This window comes from Aotus nancymaae, unplaced genomic scaffold (genome assembly GCF_030222135.1).
Source record: "Aotus nancymaae isolate 86718 unplaced genomic scaffold, 86718_ANA_hifiasm-v0.15.2.pri h1tg000028l, whole genome shotgun sequence".
In the NCBI taxonomy this organism is placed as follows: domain Eukaryota; kingdom Metazoa; phylum Chordata; class Mammalia; order Primates; family Aotidae; genus Aotus; species Aotus nancymaae.
This window is the reverse complement of record NW_026988441.1, coordinates 2,809,583-2,824,955: the sequence shown is the minus strand read 5'-3', so window position 1 is coordinate 2,824,955 and position 15,373 is coordinate 2,809,583. Positions and strand designations below refer to the sequence as shown.

General features: G+C 44.2%; 2 pseudogenes; both read right to left on the bottom strand.

Annotated features, from left to right (window-relative positions):
* Positions 1-15,373, bottom strand: part of LOC105734485 (zinc finger protein 665-like) — a 57,857-nt pseudogene that overhangs the window by 22,046 nt on the left and 20,438 nt on the right.
* On the bottom strand, positions 3,791-7,874 carry LOC135276709 (zinc finger protein 813-like; annotated as a pseudogene).

Here is a 15,373-nt window from a genome sequence, read left to right as displayed (position 1 = left end):
GCTCACCGCAACCTCTGCCTCCTGGTTTCAGGCAATTCTCCTGCCTCAGCCTCGTGAGTAGCTGGGATTACAGGCACGCACCACCATGCCCAGCTAATTTTTTGTATTTTTGGTAGAGACGGGGTTTCACCATGTTGACCAGGATGGTCTCGATCTCTTGACCTCGTGATCCACCCGCCTCGGCCTCCCAAAGTGTTGGGATTACAGGTGTGAGCCACCGCGCCTGGCTAGTTCTTTTTTTTTTTTTTTTTTAAGGTTTCACCATGTTGGTCAGGCTGGTCTTTAACTCCCGCCCTCAGGTGATCCTCCCGCCTTGGCCTCCAAAGTGCTTGGATTACAGGCGTGAGCCACCATGCCCAGCCCAGTTCTTTTCTTACTTTGTTGGTTTCTTTCTTTTTTTTTTTTTTTTTCAATTCTATGTCCAGCCAAAACCTGGACATCGCACACTCAAGGCTGCCTTCTGGTAAAACAGGGAGAGGAGGCCCGGGCGCGGTGGCTCACGCCTATAATTCCAGCACTTTGGGAGGCCGAGGCGGGTGGATCACGAGGCCAACAGATCGAGACCATCCTGGTCAACATGGTGAAACACCGTCTCTACTAAAAATACAAACATTAGCTGGGCATGGTGACGCGTGCCTGTAGTCCCAGCTACTCAGGAGGCTGAGGCAGGAGAATTGCCTGAACCCAGGAGGCGGAGGTTGCGGTGAGCCGAGATCGCGCCATTGCACTCCAGCCTGGGTAACAAGAGCGAAACTCCGTCTCAAAAAAAAAACAAAAAAAAAACAGGGAGAGGATGGGATAACATGGCTGCCTCCAGGAAGAGCTCGTTTTCCAGGGGTTGGAACTAGGGAGCAGCAGGGTCCGGCATGAGAAGGCGGAGGGAGGTGGGGGGCGACGGCGCCTTCGGACAGGGGCGGGGTCTGCAGGATCCCAGGACCAGGCAGAGGACGCACCTCCCCGGGACTGGAACCGCGGCGCTGCCCTTCAAGGACTCACGGGAGCGAGGCTGGGAGGCGCCCGGGGGGAGTCCAGCTAGCAGGTGAGGACTTGAAACAGCGCGAGGCGGGAGGAAGGGTCAGGAAGGGTTTTCAGCAGGAAAATTTCTCTATGGAAGGTGTCTCCACGGCCCCAGTGTAGAAAGACTGGGGACGGGATCAGACTTAGGAGGACTTTAAACTCAAAAGGAAGCGACCCACGCACTCACCCGGACGTCTCAATTTGTTCTGGGTTGAGAAAGAGGGGACGGAATTTCCAGGTCTGTGGGGGACCCCACGTTCCCGGTATACCAGCACCAGAGGCCTGGGAAGCGCAGACAAAACAGAGCAAAACTCACGCGCCGCTGTGTGACCTTCAGTCCCTGCCGTCCACTTCCCGGTCTGTGACCAATAGTGCGGGGCAGAAGCCAGGCCTGGGCGGGACCCCCGAGGAGGTGGGCGGGACCACGAGGTGGTGGGCGGGGCCTGGGCGAGGGCGGGAAAGGACTCGAAGGTGTGGGCGGGGCCTGGTGCAGGGGAGAAGTTGCCTGGGCTGTGAGGGGTCCGCCGGGGCGGGAACAGGCTGGGGCCTGAGCTTCCCTTCATCTGACTCTCCGGGCTTCTGTTTTCTGGGTTTTCGAGGCGAAAACCGCCAGTAGGGCTGGAGCAGCTCGGCAGTCTAGGAAATAGCACCTTGCTGAGAAGTCAACCCGGGGAGATAATTGTATCCAGGAACGTCCCTTGCTATTCTAATTAATTTTAGCAATTTAATTCCAAAGCCTCGAAGTTGTCTGGGGCAGGAATGCAAACTAGAATGCGAAATGCAAAGCCCTGCCTGAGCGAAACCTAGAATTTCAGGCTGACGGCCCACAGAACAGAATAGAAATCCTCTCCCTTTAAATATGAATGACCATGGCCTGAGACACAAGGAGATCCTGAGAACATGTGCCCAAGGTGATGGGAGCAACTTGCTCTGAGACATTTTAGGGATGCATTAGACATCAATCAAATACTTTGAAGAAATACATTGCTTTGCTTCAAAAAGGCGGGACAACTGAAAGCGGGGGCTTCCAGGCTGTAGATAAATGTAAACATTTTCTGATTGACAATTGGTTGAATTTGTCTAAATACCAGGCCGGGCGCGGTGGCTCCTGCCTGTAATCCCAGCACTTTGGGAGGCTGAGGCAGGTGGATCACCTGAGGTCGGGAGTTAGAGACCAGCCTGACCAACATAGGGAGGAAACCCCGTCTCTTAAAAAAAAAAAAAAAAAAAAGAATTTGTCTAAAAAAAAAGAATTTGTCTAAATACTTGGGATCAATAGAGAAAATGTTCAGGTTCAGATAAAAGATTGTGGAGACCAAGGTTCTTTTGAAGTCTTCTACTGAAGCAGGAAAGGCCAGAAAACAAACCTCTGGAACACTAAACAGGGAAGGAAGGGGTGATTTATTCGGCCGGGACAGCCCAGCTCCCAACAAAGAAAATCCTTGCCCTTTTTAGGGCTTACAACTCTAGAAATTACATGTGAAAGGGTCTTGATCCATGACGTAGGCGTGGGGTTTGATCGTGTTTAAGTAAAAACAATGCCTTTTGGAAAGATTCCTCCATACCATATCTGTGATCTATAGATGGGATTGTGGTTAGCAGTAGGGGTCTTATCCTTCACTGGCTGACCAGCCCTCCTCTGGCTGACGTCTAACTTCTCCTTTTCAGATGCATTGCAGAAGGCCGAAGAGGATTACGGGTCTCGGTTCTCACTACTACTGGCTGCCCTTAGAGATAATAGATGAGGCTGGGAGCGGTCGTCACGCCTGTAATCCCAGCACTTTGGGAGGCCGAGGCGGGTGGATCACGAGGTCAAGAGATCCAGACCATCCTGGTCAACATGGTGAAACCCCGTCTCTACTAAAAATACAAAAAATTAGCTGGGCACGGTGGCGCACGCCTATAATCCCAGCTACTCATGAGGCTGAGGCAGGAGAATTGCCTGAACCCACCCAGGAGGCAGAGGTTGCGGTGAGCCGATATCGCGCCATTGCACTCCAGCCTGGGTAACAAGAGCGAAACTCCGTCTCAAAAAAAAAAAAAAAAAAGATAATAGATGACAAATGTTTTCTATTCAGACCATTAAAGGGTGCTAGATTCTCACTTAATCTCTTCAGGATTGAGAAGATTTAGAAGAAAAAGATCTAGTTCTGTTAACAGAGATTGTTTCGAGATGCTCATGTGCCCCCAACAAAGGACAGGTTTGCAGGACCATTTCAAAATATGGCAAAGAAACATACTGTGGGGTAAAATATTTTGACTTTCTTGTCACATGTTATGCCACAGTCAGACTGGAAAGTAAGACCGGATATGTAGGATTAAATAAAACCCATCTGATGAGTAGTTATGGTTTGTAGGGCATGACCCCCCAGGCTCCTTAGATAGAAATTTGGGCAATATAAGAAAAACCAGAGCTTTGTCCTCATTCTCAAATACTTTTTTTTACATTTCTTCCCTGAAATATAATAACATACTTGTACGATGAATGTTGCTAAAAACATATCAATAATTTTTTTTTTCTTTTTCTTTATAGAGACGGGGGTTTCACCTTGTTGCTTAGAGTGGTTTCGAACTCCTGACCTCAGGTGATCCACCCACCTCGGCCTCCCAAAGTGCTGGAATTACAGGCGTGAGCCACCACGCCTGGCCAAATAATTTCTAAATGTAATGTTAAATTCACTTTACCTGACTTCTGAAAATAGTTAGAAAATGTACTTTTTATTTTCAAGTTTTAATTTTTTTTTTCTTGAGACAGAACATAGTTCTGTCACTCAGGCTGGAATGCAGTGCTGGGAACACTGGTCACTGCACCTCATTCTCTAGGCTCCAGGGATCCTCCCACCTCATCTCCCAACTAGCTGGGGCCGCAGGTCCTCACAAACACACCTGGCTAATTTTTTAATATTTTGTAGAGGAGAGGTCCCACTATGATGCTCAGGCCAGCCTTGAACTCCTGGACTCAAGCAATCTTCCCACCGTGGCTTCCCAAAGTGCTGGGATTTCAGGCGAGTCACCACACCCATCCAATTGTAATCCATTTGAGGTGTTTTCTTTGTTGTTCTTGCCTCATTGTAAATTTGTTGTTTCTTCTTGTTTCAATTTTAGCAGAAATCATATTGCTTTGATAAAGTCCCTTTTCAAACTCATCTCTTACCCTTCTGAGTGCCTCAAACTAGAACCAGTTCAGACATGTTATAACAGATCTGTACCAGTTTACTTTGGTGCAAAAAGTATGAAATTCATGCACAATTTTATCATAATATGTATTTTTCCATTAACTTCTTGAAGACCCCTTTTACTATCAAATTGTATTCAAGAGGATATAAAAAGCATCTTGGAATTCAACTGCCAGTTATCTCTGGGATGCAAAAAAGATTCAACATATTCAAGCAAATCAATATATGCCACTTGAACAGAATGAAAGATGAAAACCACATTATCTCAATAGACGGAGAAAAAGCATTTCAGAAAACTCACCATCCAGTCATCATAGAAGTCCTAAACAAAACAGACAGAGAAGGAAATTTACCTCAACAATATAAAGACCCTCCACGAAATGACCATGATGGAAATAACCAATAATAAAAAAAAAATGGAATGCTTTTTCTGTAGGATCTCACATGATGCAAGAATGCTCTCACCCCTTCTATCAATAAATACTGGCTGTCTTATCCAGAGCAATTAAATAGCAAAAAAAATAAAACTCCTCCAAATCAGAAAGAAAGAAGTAAATAATGTTTGTAGATGAGATGGTTTTCTGTGTAGAAAATCAATCAACCAAAATACCACTGTAACTAATAAATACATTGTGTGTTTGCAGAATACAGTATCAGTAGCAAAACTTAGCTGAATTTCCATATATTAACAATAAACAAAATTAAAAGAAAATTAAGAAAACATTTCCATTTGCTAGACAACTCAAAGTAAGATATACTTAGGAATAAATGTAAAAAGGTGAGAAGATTGTACTCTGAAATCTACAAATATTGATTATAAACATATATAGAGATACAACCCATATTGATGGATTGGAAAAATATTGTTAAATGATATTACCCAATGTGATTTACATTTAACACAATGCTCATAAAAAGCCACCACGCCTGGCTTAATCCTCCTAACATAAAAACTTTAATGTCAATTAATGCTTGAACTCAATGTTAAGTCAACTCAAACTCAAGTTGATGCTGAATTGACTCTAATGTCACTTAATGCTTGATGGGTTGCTATACTCATTGCATTTGGAAAAATTATCTCAAGAATTAATTTTCTGATGTTCTGCAAGAGTTACCCCAGACTGAAGACTTTGCCACACTTACAACATTTGTAGGATTTCCGTCCAGTATGGATTCTCTGATGTCTAATGAAGTGTGAATGTGAAGCAAAGGCTTTGCCACAATCATCACACTAGTGAGGTTTCCCTCCTGTACGGAATTCTCCTATGTTTTGCATAAGATGAAGCTTCACTGAAGACCTTGACACAGTCATTACACTTAGAAGGTTTCTATCCAGTATGAGTTCACTGATGAATGACAAGGTATGAAAGATTGAAAAATTTGCTACAGCGATTACACTTGTAAGATCTCTCTTCATTATGGATTTTCCAATGATTTGCAATGGTTGTAGCATTACTGAAGACTTGGTAACAATCATTACATTAGAAAAGTTTCCCTATGCCATGGATTGCTTGATGGTGAATAAGTGCTGACTGTCCACTAAAGGCTCTGCCACACTCATTACACTTGTAAGGCTTTTCTCCAGTGTGGATTCTAGTATGTCGTGCCAGATGTGAAGCACACCCAAAAGCCTTGTCACGAAAGTTACATTTCTATGGTTTATCTCCAGTATGAATTCTCCTATGTATTTCAAGGTATGATTTGCGAGTGTAAACTTTGTCACATTCTTCACATCTATAAGGTTTCTCTCCAGTATGACGTCTATGATGACGTGTAAGATGTGATTTTTGATTAAAAACCTTGCCACATTCATTACATCTGTAAGGTTTCTCTCCAGTGTGAATTTTCTTATGAAATAGAAGGCCTGAACTTTGATGGAATGTCTTGCCACACTCATTACATTTGTAAGGTTTCTCTCCAGTATGAAGTCTACGATGGCATACAAGATATGACATGTGACAGAAGCTCTTGCCACACTCATTACACTTGAAAGGTTTCTCACCAGTGTGACATCTACGATGGCGTTCGATGTATCGCTTCTGATTAAAGACCTTGCCACATACATCACATTCATATTGTTTCTCTCCTAAATGGATTACCTGATGTTCCCTTAAGAGTGAGCTACAATTAAAGGCTTTGCCACTCTGATTACATTGCAAAGATTTTTCTCTCATGTGTACTTCCTCTCTTTCTGTCAGTAATGAATGAAGCAAGTTATTCCTACAGTAATTAGAAATATGGGTTTTGTGCCTACAAAAAATTCTTGGGGAAGTTGAAATTAAGGAAACATCATTTATAGATTTCTCTAGTTGATTATCAATGTTCCCTTCATTCTGAAATATGTGCAGGTTAGACAGATGTGAATGAAAGCTTAATCCAAGCTGATCTTCAATAGGCTTGTTTCCAGAATGTCTGTCATCATATCGGTCTTTACTACCAGTCAACTTTTTTATTTTTGTCATGGGTACTTCATGACTATTTCTTTCATCCTTTTGCCACTGAAACTCAAAGTCATGAATATTTTTCTCAATTTTCTGGAAGCAAAAATCTCCAGTGTGATGACTTCCGTGTGTTTCCAATGTCCCTGTGTGGAACATTTCTGTATTGCCTGGCCCTGTGGATGAGAACTCCTTCATCATGCATTTGGAAGAGATGTCTACAAAATATAAACACCAACAGGTTTCCAATTCAGTACAGAGGGTAAATAATACTGAAATGTGTAAATACGACACGAAAAAAATAATACTTATTGTAAACTTCCACAACATGATCTTCAAAGTTTAGGAACACAACAGGAGTAAGATTCTTTAATAAATAAAGAGTGATTATATGTAGTTGAAACCATTTCTATGGAAGACTGTTTTCAATATCAGGACAAAACACTGACAGGGCACAAATATGTGTAAACCTAAAGAGTGTATTTACACTATGACTATAATGTGTATAACAGGTTAAAAAAAATCACTGTCATGTTCAAGGAAGAGAAATATATATTTCTTCAAATTTAAAGCATATTTACTGTATACAAATAAATACTAATGGACCATACAATAAACAACATTGGTAATTCATCCACAAGATCATGTAAGCATAACCAAAATCAATGTAAATTTTGTACTGTCAAATAATCATAGCACTGAGAAGATGAGAAAACATTACGAAAATTAGTCAGGTGTGGCGGCCTGCACCTGTACTTTCAGCTACTTGGGAGGCTGAGGCAAGAGAATCGCTTGACCCCAAGAGGCAGAGGTTGCAGTGAGCTTGAATAACTGTCACAAAATTACCTATATCCATGCAGAAGAGGAGCTCTGTAACATTTTTGTCAAAATTTTTTGTATTTTATTTTATAGAGATGGTGTCTTTCACTGTCATCCAGACTGAATGCAGTGGCGTGATCTGGGCTCACTGCAGCATCCGCATCCCAGATTCAAAAGATTCTCCTGCCTCAGCCTCCTGAGGAGCTGGGATTACAGGCATGTGACACAACACCTGGCTAATGTTTTGTATTTTTAGTAGAGATGGCGTTTTGCTGTGTTAGGCAGGATGGTCTCGATCTCCTGACCTCATGATCCACCTGCCTCAGCCTCCCTGAGTGCTGGAATTACAGGCATGAGCCACCATGTCTGACCTCTGTATTCTTATTTTTTTGAGATGGAGTCTTGCTCTGTCACCCAGGCTGGAGAGCAATGGTGCGATCTTGGCTCACTGCAGCCTCTGCCACCTTGGTTCAAGTGATTCTCTTGCCTCAGCCTCCTGAGTAGCTGGGATTACAGGCACGTGCCACCATGCACAGCTGACTTGTGTATTTTTAGTAGAGATGGGGTTTTACTATGTTGGCCAGGCTGGTCTCAAATTCCTGACCTCAAATTATCCACCAGCCTGGGCCTTTCAAAGTCCTGGAATTACAGGTGTGAGCCACTGTGCCTGGCAGCACATTGTGACATTAACGAGTGGAGTGTGTCAGTTATATTGCTTATTACATATTGAAAAGCCATATGTATAATGCCAAAAATTAATTAGTAAAAGATTGTAACTTATGATAAAATCAGCAAGCAAATAGTAAATACATTTATACAGCCCACAGAACTCTAAGAGATTTCCTCTTAAGAAAAAAGCCGGGCAGGGCGCGGTGGCTCACGCCTGTAATCCCGGCACTTTGGGAGGCCGAGGCGGGTGGATCACGACGTCAAGAGATCGAGACCATCCTGGTCAACATGGTGAAACCCCGTCTCTACTAAAAATACAAAAATTAGCTGGGCATGGTGGCGCGTGCCTGTAATCCCAGCTACTCAGGAGGCTGAGGCAGGAGAATTGCCTGAACCCAGGAGGCAGAGGTTGCGGTGAGCCGAGATCGCGCCATTGCACTCCAGCCTGGGTAACAAGAGAGAAACTCCGTCTCAAAAAAAAAAAAAACACGAAAAAAGCCTTGGGGACCCAGACACAGTGGCTCATGCCTGTAATCCCAGCACTTTGGGAGGCTGAGGTGGGTGGATCACAAGGTCAGGAGATCTCAACCATCCTAGCCAACATGGTGAAACCCTGTCTCTACTAAAAATACAAAAATTAGCCAGGTGTGGTGGGCACCTGTAATCCCAGCTACTTGGGAGGGTGAGGCAGGAGAATCGCTTGAACCCAGGAGGTGGAGGTTGCAGTGAGCAAGGTTGTGCCACTGCACTCTACCCTGGGCAACAGAGTCCCTGTCGCAAAAAAAAGACAAAAGCCTCAACTTCTACTTACCACCAGCACACAATGTAAGAACTGAAATGCATGTTAAGATCACTACCTTCTGATGTGTGAGGTCAAGAAAATACACAGCATTATAAGGAATAAGAATTGACTCACAGGCCGGGCGCGGTGGCTCAAGCCTGTAATCCCAGCACTTTGGGAGGCCGAGGCGGGTAGATCATGAGGTCAAGAGATCGAGACCATCCTGGTCAACATGGTGAAACCCCGTCTCTACTAATACAAAAAAGTAGCTGGGCATGGTGGCGCGTGCCTGTAATCCCAGCTACTCAGGAGGCTGAGGCAGGAGAATTGCCTGAACCCAGGAGGCGGAGGTTGCGGTGAGCCGAGATTGCGCCATTGCACTCCAGCCTGGTAACAAGAGCGAAACTCCGTCTCAAAAAAAAAAAAAAAAAAAAAAAAGAATTGACTCACAGCCATGCACAGTGGCTCATGCCTGTAATCCCAGCACTTTGAAAGGCTGAGGCAGGCAGATCACAATGTCGGGGGTTCAAGACCAGCCTGGCCAACATGGTGAAACCCCATCTTTACTAAAATTACAAAATATATATATATATATCTGGGCATGGTAGGTGGCACCTGTAAATCCCAGCTACTTGGGAGGCTGAGACTGGAGAACAGTTTGAACCCAGGAGGCAGAGGTTGCTGTGAGCCAACATTGCACCACTGCACTCCAGCTTGGGTGACAAGGCAAGACTGAGCCTCAAAAAAAAAAAAAAAAGAACTGCCTAACAACATCAGAGCTTGCAATTATGATGTCACATCTACAGTATGTCAGAGCCAGGCAATGCAGCAATTCTATGTATATGTACTGCACTTAGTTATCTGGTTCACTATGCACAAAATATAAAACATAGAATGTGTACTGGGAAAATTTATAAACTGAGATCAGAGAAAACGTTGCATAAAACCGAATGCACAATAAAAACATAAAAATCATAATGTGGGCTCCCTGGTCTGAATGTTCGTATTGGCCAAAAGCCATGTTGAGAGTTCTTATTCTCCAATAGGATGTTCCTGCAGATGGGGCCTTTGAGAGACTTTGGTCATGGGTGTTGACTACTCAGAAACAGGACTAGTGCTTTTATAAAAAGCTCGTTAAATCAATAAAGAGCAGAGAAATAAGTGGGGGCAAAGAAAGATGTCCATTCAGAGATCCCCGGATTGAAACTTTTCTTTCCTCACAGAATTCTCCCACTTGCAGTTTCCCCACACACTATTTAAAGGTGTAGGTTCCACTGTGCTTCTCTGAGCTCCACCTGTGTTTCACCTCTAATACATTCCCACCCAGCTGGATATTTTTGCTATTTTCACTTCACTCTTGTTGGGAGGCTTCCTGTGTGAAATCTTGCAGAGCGAGTTTCACAATACAGGGAGGCTAGAATCCAGATACAGCTTCTCCAGGAAGGAGGAACTGGAGATCAGATATCCAGGAAAAAAGGAGAATCGCCTTAAGATAAACTAGAGAAAGAATGCATTCACAAGGAACAATACTTTAGCATAAACATAAACAATCATTAACCTTTTACAAGCACGTATGGCATTTGTTAATCTTTCACCTTGCATAGTTGTGAGCACATGACTTACCCATTGATTACTTATCTAGCTATAACAATTGAGGAAAAGAAGTCTGAAAAATGTATATATACAGAGCTTCTGAAAGTAAAGTGGTTGTTGGAGCACTGACTCCTCAACCCTCGTGACCCCAACTGTCTGTCTTCTTTCTTTCCCGCGCACCCCCTACTCAGGTTGGAATCCCCTTGCCGGCCAAGAGTTCCCGGCACACTCTCCACAGTCCAGGGCTCTTTCCCTGGCTCCAACAGGGAGACAACAGGTCAGAAAGAGGCTCCTGCTTATAAAAAGAAAGGAACAGGATGTGCTGGAGCTTTTCTAGAGTCCCAGCCCTATGTTTCAGCAGGAAAGAAGACATTCCAGATGGATCGAGGAAAATATTTCACAAATTCCTCCACTGACTGCCTCCTTCTGAATACATAAAGAGGATTGTAGTATGTGGAAATCGAGCTTCCTTCCAAGCACTACAAAATCGAAAAAACATATAAGTAGCAAACAGGAAACTAGATACCAGTCTTTTTTTTTTTTTTTTTTTTTTTTGATACTGAGTTTCGCTCTTGTTACCCAGGCTGTGCAATGGCGCGATCTTGGCTCACCGCAACCTCCACCTCCTGGGTTCAGGCAATTCTCCTGCCTCAGCCTCCTGAGTAGCTGGGATTACAGGCATGCGCCACCATGCCCAGCTAATTTTTTGTATTTTTAGTGGAGACGGGGTTTCACCACGTTGACCAGGATGGTCTCGATCTCTTGACCTCATGATCCACCCGCCTCGGCCTCCCAAAGTGCTGAGATTACAGGCGTGAGCCACTGCACCTGGCCCCTGTCTTTAAAATTTTTTTAGACAGGCCAGGCATGGTGGCTCACGCCTGTAATCCAAGCATTTTAGAGGCCAAAGTGCAATGATGCTATCTTGACTCACTGCAACCTTTGCCTCCTGGGTTCAAGCAATTCTCCTGCCTCAGCTTCGTGAGTAGCTGGGATTAAAGGCATGAGCCACCACCTCTAGCTAATTTTGTATTTTTAGCAGAGATGGAGTTTCTCCACGTTGGTCAGGCTGATCTCAAATTCCAGACCACAGGTGATCTGCCTGCCTCGTCCTGTCAAAGTGCTGGGATAATAGGCATGAGACACTGCACCTGGCCAGAACTAACTTGGTATCTTTAAAGTCTGCCATAAGGTTTTGTTTTTGTTTTTAGAGGCAGAATCTCACTCTGTCACCCGGACGGGAGTGCAGTGGCACATTCCTGGCTCATTGCAACCTTCATCTCTCAGGTTCAAGTGATTCTCCATGCTCACTCTTTCTAGTAGCTGAAATTACAGGCGTGCCCATGCCCAGGTAATTTTTGTATTTTTAGTAGACATGGGGATTTGCCGTGTTGGCCAGGCTGGTCTCGGATCCTGACCTGATGTGATCCATACCCGTCGGCCTCCCAAAGTGCTGGGATTGAGGTGTACATGTGTGAGTCACCTTGCCTGGCCTGCAATAGGGTTTTATGCCTACTTTAGTTCTGGAACTTACACTGAGATATCATAAAGAACACAGAACATCTAAACAAAAAAGACAGTTTGGCTGGGAGTGGTGGCTCACGCCTGTAATCCTAGCACTTTGGGAAGCTGAGGCAGGAGGATCACAAGGTCAGGAGTTCAAGACCAGCCTGAGCAATATGGTGAAACCCCGTCTGTACTAAAAATAAAAAAATTAGCCAGGCATGGTGGCAGGCACATGTAGTCACAGCTACTTGGGAGGCTGAGGAAAAAGAATCGCTTGAACCCTGGAGGCGGATGTTGTGGTGAGCTGAGATCATGCCACTGCACTTCAGCCTGGGCAACAGAATGAGACTCCATCTCAACAAAAAAAAGGAAAAAAAAGGGCGGGGGACAGTTAAATTCCAGATGCTTCATCATGAATCTTTTCATTTCAAAATCAATATGGCTTCCATTTTAGTCCAGCAAGGACGCGGCTCCCAAGAGGCAACAAGAGAAAATACAAAGATATGCAAGGGCACGTCCCCGCTTCTGGGGGAAGCTGGACTCACCCAGGGAGACCAGGTTCCTGTAGTTCTCCAACATCACGTCCCTGTGTAAGGTCCTCTGAGCAGGGTCCAGGCATCTCCACTCCTCCTGAGAGAATTCGATGGCCACATCCCGGAATGTCAATAGACCCTGAAATGAAAACACACTTTAACCACATGGTTATGGGAGGAGTTCTAATCTTTACAGAGAATGAGAAGAGGAGAGAGGTGAAAGCACGGATTTAATTGTAGGGAATGTTCTGACGAATGGAGAACGGGATTTTTCACCACATTATGTCTTCCCAGGTGTATTTATTATACTTTTTGAAGAGCTCATTATACTTTCTCGGTATACATTTCTTTTTTTTTTTTTTCTCAGTATACATTTCTTATGGTTGTGGATAATACAAGAAATACACAAACAAAAAAATCAATGCAGCATTCCCATTATAGAAATGTTAGAAACTGGCTGGGCGCGGTGGCTCACGCCTGTAATCCTAGCACTTTGGGAGGCCAAGGTGGGTGGATCACCTGAGGTCAGGAGTTAGAGACCAGCCTGGCCATCATGGTGAAACCCCATCTTTAAAAAGAAAGAAAGAAAGAAAGAAATGTTAGAAACTTTTACACACCAAGTGATATTCAGTATTTAGATGAGACAGAGTATGAGTGATGCCTTCAGAGATGACAATGTTTACAGCGAAAGATCAGAAACTAAAATTCGGCCAAGTGTGGTGACACATGCATGTAATCCCAGCTATTCAGCAGGCTGAGGCATGACAACCGCTTGAATCCGGGAGACAGAGGTTGCTGTGATCCAAGACTGCACCACTGCAATTCAGCCTGGGCAACAGAGTCTTCATCTCAAAATAAAAATAAAAATAGAATTAGCCAGGCATGGTGGCACACATCTGTGGTCCCAGCTACTTAGGAGGCTGAGGTTGGAGGATGGCTTGATCCTGAGGGTGGAGATTGCAGTGAGCTAAGATCGCACCACTGTGCTCCAGCCTTGGCAACAGAGCAAAACCTCATCTCAAAATAAAATAAAATACGTGAAAACAAAATTACTCAAAGTATGAACATCCATTTTGTGTATGTACGTCCACAAAATGTTAAAACCTACACAGATTCACTAGAAACTAAATGTTAATACAAAGGGTTGTCATTTTCTCAAGATTTTCAAACATAAAAGATTTTCAAAATATATACATGTATGTATATATGCACGTGTATGCATATATTACATAAAGGTTTTAACAATATAAAAAGTAGCAAGTTTTGTTTAACTCAAGAGGAATCTCATCTTGGTGGAAAAGGATACTTTGGCAGCTGGGGGGCAGGGCGGGGCCAGGGGATCTTGTCAGATCTAAGAAAACAGGAAATGCCCCTCCTAGAAGAAGAAATCACTCTTTCCACTGCCAGACCTGGAGGAATCTTCAGATATCTGTAGTCATGCAGGCGCACACAGAGGCAGCCACTGTGGCACTGTTAACACAGAGGAAAATTGCACAGGACCCACATGTTGTCATCCAGCAGATTTCCAATGCAGATGTCAAAGAGCAAGCTAGCCATGTCTACTAACATGAGAACGTGTAAAGTTTCACAACTGGCAGGATCAAATTTCAAAGCAATATATTTACTGGAACACAAAGAAGAAAAAAACAGGCACTGGGGTTTACTTGAGCGTGGAGGGTGGGAGGAAGGAGAGGAGCAGAAAAATAACTACTGGAGGGCAGGGTGGTGGCTCACACCTGTAATCTCAGCACTTTGGGATGTCAAGGTGGGTGGATCACGAGGTCAGGAGATTGAGACCAGCCTGGCCAACGTGGTGAAATCCCATCGCTACTAAAAATACAAAAATTAGCCAGGCGCAGTGGCAGGCACCTATAATCCCAGCTACTCGGGAGGCTGAGGCAGCAGAATCGCTTGAACCCGGGAGGTGCAGGTTGCAGTGAGCCGAGATCATGCCATTATACTCCAGCCTGGGCAAGAAGAGCAAAACTCAGTGTCAAAAAAATAAATAGGTAAAAAATAACTATTGGGTACTACGCTTTGTAAGGTCTTAGGCTAACTGGCTGCATCATAAGCCATACCCTAAGTTGAGCCATGGCGACCCCCGTGACCCGCATGTACACCTCTGGATGGCCTCCCAGAACTAGAAAGTCTGAAGTAACTGGAAAACCACAAAAGGGAGAAAAAATAATCAACCCCCGCGGAGCCTACTTAACTTCGAGACAATCTCTACTGTTCCTTATTTCTGCCGCAAGTGATAAGGCAATTGGTCTTTGAAACTGACCTGGGTCAACCTCAGGACTCTAGACCCCAAGACTCCCTCCCAGCTTGCAAAAATCACCCTAAACTGTAACTCCTGTAACTTTCCACTGCCGACCCCAAACCTATAAAACCAACTCCTAACCCACTGCCCTCGGCTGACTTTCTTCACACCCAGCCTGACCCCTCCCAGGTGAATAAACAGCCATGTTGCTCACACAAAGCCTGTTTGGGGGGGGGTCTCTTCATTCAGAGCATGTGTTTTAACAGGGTTAATACCAGAATCATGGAATAATCTGTACAGCAAACCCCAATGACACGAGTTTACCTGTGTAACAAACCTTCACATGCAGCATCAAAACTAAAGTAAAAAAAAAAATTTTTAATTTGCTGCAGAATTTTTTTTTAAAGTTTCAGGACAGAAGCACACAAGCATGACACTGCCTCTGATACCTGACACAGAACTGACAGTAGTGGGTCCCCCATGAGGTTGGAAGGAGGATGAAGAATGTGACAGGGAAAGGAGGTGCTTTATGGCCAAGGGGCTAAGCTGCAGCTTTGCTTGGAGCTTTACCACAAAACAAA